General features: G+C 35.6%; 1 pseudogene; it reads right to left on the bottom strand.

The window, feature by feature from the left end:
* LOC144663207 (uncharacterized) overlaps positions 1 to 8119 on the bottom strand; it is a 19685-nt pseudogene extending 11566 nt beyond the window's left edge.
* Between the last annotated feature and the right edge of the window lie 275 nt (positions 8120 to 8394).

Below are 8394 nucleotides of genomic sequence, written 5' to 3'. Positions count from 1 at the left end.
AACTTCCCAATAGTAAACAACAAATTTGTTCTGCATTTTTAATAATTTTATGAGTGACACTATAAGAAAAGCATTAACGTAGACCTCCAGCAATCCCGTTTGCGTAAAAACATTATGCGTTTCTCATGTGGGTGAGTCGGAAATCCATTACCTTGAAGGTGATGAACAACAAAGAAGATAAGATATTTGAAGATATTTCAAGATATTTGGATCACTGGCTTGGTATATACCAAAATACAGTTTTGGTTGAGGGTTTTGTGACGTCATAAATTATGAAGATTAAGAGGAGTGATAACAGTCAAAGCCAAGGCAGGTCGATAAACATCATAAGAACCGACTCTAATATGCAATTGTTTTATTTTACCATGTTATAAATAAAATCACGTTTAGAAACAATGATGTCAATTGCAAGTTTGATTTTCTATTTATCGTTCCTTCAGATTGCCTTCAAATATTTTCTAGGTTCTTCCGTTTTGGTAATTTAAATGAAAACACAGCCTGAAAGTCAAAAGGATGGTAAATGCTTCTTATTCCGTCTTTTATTTTTGTCCACTTTTTCTTTCTCTGTATGTGTGATACACCGATTCAGCGTAAGCCGGAAGTTGCATGGAAACGAGGCCTAAGGGCCCTTCGGCGGCTAAAAACTATAAAGTTTTTACTAGCATTTGGGGCGTTTCGAGTCGAAAGAAAGCATTTCCTTTACAAATTAGCCACGACTCTTGATCCCTATCAGTGCAAAAGTATAAAGAAAAGAAATTTTAATGTCTACCAGGCGACAGGTGAAATTCTAACAGCTTAGCGGTAAGATTTTGCTGCCAACTTCAATATTCCCTCGCCAGCATAGGCTGAATTTCATCCGTTCTCTCAGGTAGTTTACAATCATTTTTGAATTTTGTTAATCAATAAAATGAAACCACTTTAAAATCCAGAATACCTTTTAAGAAACATATTTTTCTGTGGGAAGGAAGCCCTTTGCTTTCCGATCTGAATGAAAACTTTCTAGTATTAATGGCGAAACTCGCGTAAACATCACGCATACATCATTAAAGACAGTCTACTGATTCTGTTACAGAATTTGACAGATTTTTTCAGTAGAATTTGTGATTGGCATGAACTGTTTCAGGTGTAAATTGAATTGTACATGTATTTGAGTTGCAGATTCATACAGGTTAATAATAAAATAAAGCCAACTTTCATATCAAAAGAATTATAATATAATGAGTTGTGTATATACGGAAGCTTATTTAGTGTTTAAAGTCATCGATGCTTTTTAAACACACAAATTCTAGAGTAGTACCAAAATGTAGCAGTGTATTCAAAGCAGACTCGGTTGTTATTACCGGTAAATTATACCGACCGGGAAGCTTACATGTAAACAATAAAATCTTCTCTTGCTGGTCAAATTCGATCCAGTTCACAAATGAAGTCAGGTCCGTAAAAAAATTCAGTGAAAAAAATCTGACATACCTGTATTTGACTGGGTTGACTGTACGCTTTTCGATTGTTGATTAATTATTATGATTGGAAAATGTTACAACAAACTGCGGTACATGTTTACGTGAGCTTCTCTGTCGAACAAACTAACATAATTTAGATAACTGAAACTATTTGTGAGACATGTTTACGCGTGACTTTCTCTACGATTCTATGTCGATACCTGCAACTTTTTATTCGGATTGAAAACCTAAGGGGCTCTCAAAACCAAATTTGTTCTTCAAAAGTTCCATTCAGTGAATCATAAATGTAGTTCGTTTTATTGATTAACAAAATCCAAAATTGAGTGTAGCCAGAGAACGGCAAACATTCAGGTTATGCTGATGAGCGAATATAAAATATTCGATTCCAAAGAAGATGACAACAAAATCTTACCGGTAAGCTGTAAGAATTTCTTCTCTAGTCTGCTAGACCTTACATTTCTCCTTCTTATACTTTTGAACTTATAAGGATCAAGATTCGTGGCTAATTTGTAAAAGGGAATGCTTTTACCGACTCAAAATGCCCCACACGCTAATAAAAACTTTATAATTTTGAGCCGCCGAGGGCCCTTAGGCCTCGTTTCCATGCAACTTCCGGCTTACGCTGAATCGGTGTATAGTAACCTTTTATTTCAAACTAGCGCGGTTAAAAATACATCAACATACAAATTTTTAATTTATTTCTTAAGTTCGTTTCATGAAAAGATCGACGTTTGTCCCACAGTTGATCGTCTGAAGCAGACGGATAGAACGAGTTGGTCGATCCTTATTTAGTCGGACGAACTTAAATGAGTCAAACGTCGAACTTATCGTGAACTTTATTCGCTCAGTTTAGTTCGTCTCATGTGAAGTTCGACGTTTGGCCCGAGCCTAAGTTAAACAAATTAAACCTTCTTGTCGATGCTTGCTAACAACAAGCGACACTGACAAGAAACCAAGTTTATTCAACAAAGTGGAAAAGGCGCCAATCGTGACGTCAATGAGCGATATGCCCTCGCAAGAGTGACATATGGAAAAAAACCCACTCGAGTCTTGGATGGACTGGCGTATGGAATCCACGAGTGGTTTCGTTCCCAGTACAACATTCCCTACCATATAATAACGTTGAATATTGGTCTTGTTCTTCTTCTTTTTTACAGGTTTACGGACCTTTTGGCTCGGTTCATAAACTTAAAAGAAAAAAAAAAGAAAACGAAAAGCATTTCAATCAACAATAATGAAATGAATGATGTGATCCTCGCACTGGTCAAGCAATTTAAACAATGGTATTTTTTAGCCTGAAAACCATTCCAAGGCTACAAAAGGTTTTGAATCCATGACCTCCGCGATACCGGTGCGATGCTCTACCAACTGAGCTATGAAGCCTTGATACGTTGGGAGCAGGTCACTGTAGGCTCTAATGTCCCGCATGTGGAGTAGATGAGATAGTTAATATATGAAAAACACATGTCTTTCGTTCATATATTCACTATCTAATCAACAATGTGTTCAACTATTGATGATTAACATAAATATGACAGCTTCTTTCTCAAACTCATTTATAATTCATCAAGTTCAAACAAAGAAAATCACAACCGTGAAGTAGGTTTGGATACCCGGTCTTAATTAGAATAGATATTTACGATTTTGTTTCTCTTTTTACTCAGTAGTGTTGGTTTTGATTGAGAAGATGTATCAGACACTCGAGACAGTGTTTCATCGGCTATCCAAACATCTCGAATTTCGTCAAAAATACTTTGCTGCGTGTCGTATTTTCAACGCTCTCCACGATGTTTGGATATCCTGATGAAACACTGTCATTCGCGTTTGATATATAACGTCAAAGTTTATTTCTTTAAGAATTACCGACACTAGCGAAAAACGACTTCCTACGCTATTGAAGATTGGTTTACGTACAGTAGTGATAACTTTGGAAAACGGTTATTTACTGGAAACCAATACAAATTTAAAAAAAATGTCTTGAAATCTCGACGCTTGACATATAGTCAAGAAGTTCTTTGCTAAGTCTTTTGAGACTGTTTTGTTTCTTTTGAATACTAATAATACTAATACTTTTTAAATACTAATTCGATCCATTTCAGGAGATAGCAACAGTCCCTTATTGCATATAACGAATAAATATGGTTTGTTTTCCTGTGGCGGTATGTTTCTGGCCTGTTTTGTTATCATTTTATTTTGGAGCGGGAAATGAATAGATATCAGAGTAAGAAATAAGAAAACATCAATCGCTTTTCAGCAAGAAAAGTAATATCGAAAAATCGATCGTCAGATAACTCAGTGAAGAAGAAGAAGAAGCTAGAACTTCATTAGTGTGTCAAAACCACATACATACTAGAGAAAAGTATGGTACAGTTCCAACAAAGCTACGAAGACAGACGTCATTTTTCTGAAAGATAGTCGATATCACGTTACGGTTTCTTGTTTTCGCTATGATTGATTAATTCTTATTCCGTTCATTAAAGCACATTTTCACTTTCTTTAAACTGGAAGCCACCAAAGCAGTAAAAATTAAAATACGGGACCCCTAATGAGCTTTAAATTTGTATTTCTTTCACTCATTACAGCAAGGCGCCCAAAAGTGTGACCACTTTTAATTTATTCACATTCTTTCGTGCAGATTTAATCCAATCAGAAGTCAACTGCAAGCAATCCACGGCTTTTGATTGGATTAAATCTGCACGAAAGAATGTGAATAAATTAAAAGTGGTCACACTTTTGGGCGCCTTGCTGTAAGTGTATTTGTTAAGGGACCGGATCTTGATGAAAACAATTTTAAGTCATCTTAAAACATTATCTTAGTATTGTTAAAGTTATAATAAAGTCCAAGTCATCTCCCTAATTATTACTAAAATGCACCAGGGTTCAAATCCGAACTTATTGTACAACAATGACAATAAATATTAACAAACTCATCAGGTATCACCAAACAAAATTAATCGAAAAAAAATGTATGTAAATTCAAAAGGCATTCTTTCTTTGTCAGTTTGAATTGTGTTGCCATGCCGAAAGAACCTATTCCGTTACTAAACAAGTTGCTTTTGGGATAAACAGCTCCTTTTATCCAGGTAAGAAATCAATCTAGTTGTATAATATAATTTAAACGTTGATTTACCGATGGTAACGTTAGTCTGGAAGACACTGAGTGATGTAACTGTCATAAGACGTATCCTTTGCGGCCAGACACAGCAGTAAATAATAAACTCTCAATACAGTAAACCATTTAATTCACTAGGACTTGAAATTGACATGATTAGACGAGTTGAGAAGAAGTTGAGAATCGAAGTTGAGTTGACAATCAAAGTTGATGTTGAGGTTTAAACTGAAAACAAATAGAAAAAAACCTATAGAATACAAATTGACATGCGGCAAAAACAAACAGGCGAAAACACAAACTCGCATTGTTCGGTCGCTGTGTCCGCGAAAAAGTCAATCTGAAAAAAAAAAAACAGGACAAATCTGCAGAAATCTGTGCTAGTAAACTCGTAAACAGTGAACAGTAAAACGGAAAACCAACTGTGAACAACGTTGAATATTTGAATATAAACCGTACAAAGATGCCAATGAAAAGTAACACCTAAACTCCTAAGGAAGACTCCCTATGGAACTACATGACCAAATATAGATCCAACAAGTGATGGTCTTTAATTCGTCTCCGAAACGTCAGTCAAACAAATTACACCTTAGAAACAAATTCACAATTCTGTTGCTTATTGTTTTTAGAGGGCTCTTTGTGTCCACAGTTGCATTTTGACTTTCAGTTTGTGCTCTATCGCGCTGTGGTCGCTTTTAAAAGTGTTCTACGTAGTATCAGCCTTGCTCGATTTGCGTTCTTTTAGCCTTTAAAGGGACACTGTCGCGAGCTTCTTTTAAAAAAATTCAAGAGCTTAAAGGCGTATGGAAACCTATAAAGAGTAGTCCAGTTTTATTAAAAATTACTATGCCAGCGTACTGAAGCATTAAACAAGTGATTTTATTGTGATGTCATCGGAAACTTTAGATCGCAACTTGAAAAAGGAAGTCTGATTTTTTTAAGTTCTGCATGTCCTTGTGACCTGAAAAAAAAACAGCTAAAACTAATCGTGGCTCCCCTCTTCCTTCAACAACAATTTACTTTATATCTTCATCTTGATGTTCTAGGCGCATTTCGCGTACGAGCGAGAGTACTTCGCCACTTTTAGTACTTTTAACTGAAAAGCAGAAAAACCCATATGACAGTGTCCCTTTAAGCGTGAGTTTTGAAAATATATATTCTTTCGGAAGACAGTCTTAGATTTTTGCCAAACTACACCACAATGATTATATTGATTATATTAATTATATATGACCATATTTTTACATTTTGCTGGTTATCTGACACCAGAGCATAGCAACCTCAGCAACGGTTGTGGTATTTTTTGCCGAGTGTTTTGTGGGGCTCCCACAATTATAAGTTAAGTTCTTTCAATTAATTAAAGCAATAGCGCTATCTTTTTTTAACAAAAATCTTTAATGATGGTAAATTAGGTAAAAGAAGCTTTGTGAATGTTTTCATTTTAAAACATATTTTTTTATATTTTATTTAAGCCATCAGTCCGCCATGTTAACGTTGACTTTTATTTACTTAACTTACCGAAACGTCGATTATAAAATCAATTTTTTCCTAGGAAGAATCCGGAAAAACAGAAAGCAATTATTTATTGTTTAATTTCACCTAAATAAAGAGCTAGTCTACAGATGACACACACGTATATTTGTATTTATTGCAGAGGTGCCCTTGTAAATTGTTAGTAGTTGGAGTTGTTGCTATGGAGAGGTTCGATAGATAAAAAAAATAATAATTGCTCCTTAAATAAGCAGGAGCCCATTTGTTGACTGTATACTCAAAATGGAAACCTTGTAAAATTACCTCAGATCAACAGAAAGATAACCAGTTACATGAACGTTTATATTTTGAAGGAGATGCCAGTTACCTGAGATACCAAAATGACTTGGCAACAGATGGTTCTTATCGCCATAATGTTCCGTAACATTGCCAGTCAGCAGTGTGGTGTCGACACTTACTCCATCTATCAAAAGATGCTTAAGGGCCACACCTTTGAGACTTCGGCTTGGTGGACTGGGGAGAGCTGTAAACAAGGTAAATTGTCATTATTAATAATCTCTTATTATTTTTTTTAATGAAAAAGGCACATTCATGTTAGCGTTACGTATTAAGTGGCTGTCCAGCTAACAGCGGTCTGGCGATTTTCGGGTCGCGAGTAAACCTTCCCTTTATTTTTTGTGACTGAAAAGGACTTAAGGTGAAATGATTAAAATCGATCTAATTTTTTTCAGAAACTTTTTCTGTGCTTCGCTACAGGACAAAACGTATTTTACTATCTGAGAGCGGTTTTCAGGGTTATTCGATGGCCGAAATTCGGCGATTTTAAAAGCCGCGTTTCTTCGAAACGGATAGATATCGCTAAATTTTAAATAGAACATTACATTAAGACGCATTTACCTTGTCTTATCAAGGCATATCGAATTATTTGATGAAAAATTAAATTAACTTAATTAAATCAAAGACAACGCGGTTTGCGGTATCTTTTCTTGCATGACAGATTCCTCAAAAGTAAAAGCTAAAATCTCCAAAGCGGTACGAAAATCACAGGTAAAATGCACTTCACAGCAAAGATCTAACCCTATTCTAATAGAAAATAAATTAAAAGGTCCGGGTATCGTTCTACTTTGGACGCGAACAAATGTTTTTAAGAGCTCATTTTGGCAATATTTACATTAGATTGCTCGTTTCAGGGGCACCCAACGAGAATATAGTTCAAAACCACTTTTAACGGTGCTATCTTTATTAAAATAAAGATAGCACCGTTGAACGTATTTTAGTATTTAAATGGTAGATATACATGTAGGCATAGTTTTATCCCCTAAAATTTTTTTTATCTGTTCGGATTTCCTAGCTGAAAGTCTCGTGATCCGAAAGTTATAGGGATCAAAACTTACCTTTTCGAAAAAATTCCAGCCAGAGAAGGGCTCCCGAAAATTCTAGGTGACCTTTTTAGAGTAAAAATCCTTTAAAAATGAACAATTATACCATTTTTTAGATATTCGAAAATCCTAGGAAAGGCAGGCAAGCAAAAAAATTTACAATGAATGTTCCGAAAATTCTAGATCTCAAATCGTCTTCCGAACAGATATTTTAACGAAATATTCCGTTGGGTGCCCCTGTCGTTTGACGGTTATGCCCAGCGCATGTGATTATAGATAGAAATATTTTATCCAGCAGCTCAGAGTCTTGCTGTACATCCTCGAAAAACGAGTACTTTTGGTTTTTATGGCCGTTTTAGTTTGTATAAATAAAAACGGCTGAAATGCCATAAATAGGAATCGTTCGTCCGCTCGCACAATATGCAAATTTTGCTCATTTTCAACAGGTTGTCGATTTCAGCAAAGTCAAGATTATCTAAAAGATTAAAACTTACTTTTTCTCAAACGTTTTCCTTCTTGAGTTTAGACACACGGCAACTGGAGGCTCGTAAAAAAGACAGATTTTGACTTGTTTTTTTTATTAATAAGTTCTCTTCCCAATGTAATGATGTCATTTGCAATGTTGATGTGTTGTTGTCACGCAATGTACCCGAGAGTGCGAGACATGGCGTCTTAAACGACATGTTTCATGTCGGCGAAGAATGAAATTGGATGTGGGGAAAATAAAGGAGAGACAAAGTTGGTGCCTCTAAGTAAATGCAAAAGTGATATTACGGCTCACCTGAGGAGATGTCATTTAACAAAAGAAGACATTTCAGAAAGCGAACTTATTTTACTTCGGGCTGGCTATTTTAGTAAAACTGCCCAACAAGTTGAAAATATGTTTGTGTGCCCAAGACATCGTGCGAACCTTGGCAAAGACTGGGGAAATCAAACTGGCCGTACAGCATGCCATTAT

Source organism: Oculina patagonica, chromosome 8 (assembly GCF_052425735.1).
Source record: "Oculina patagonica isolate OP01 chromosome 8, crgOcupat, whole genome shotgun sequence".
NCBI classification, from domain to species: Eukaryota; Metazoa; Cnidaria; class Anthozoa; order Scleractinia; family Oculinidae; genus Oculina; species Oculina patagonica.
The sequence above is the reverse complement of the archived record's forward strand: the minus strand, read 5'-3'. Positions and strand labels throughout refer to the sequence as shown.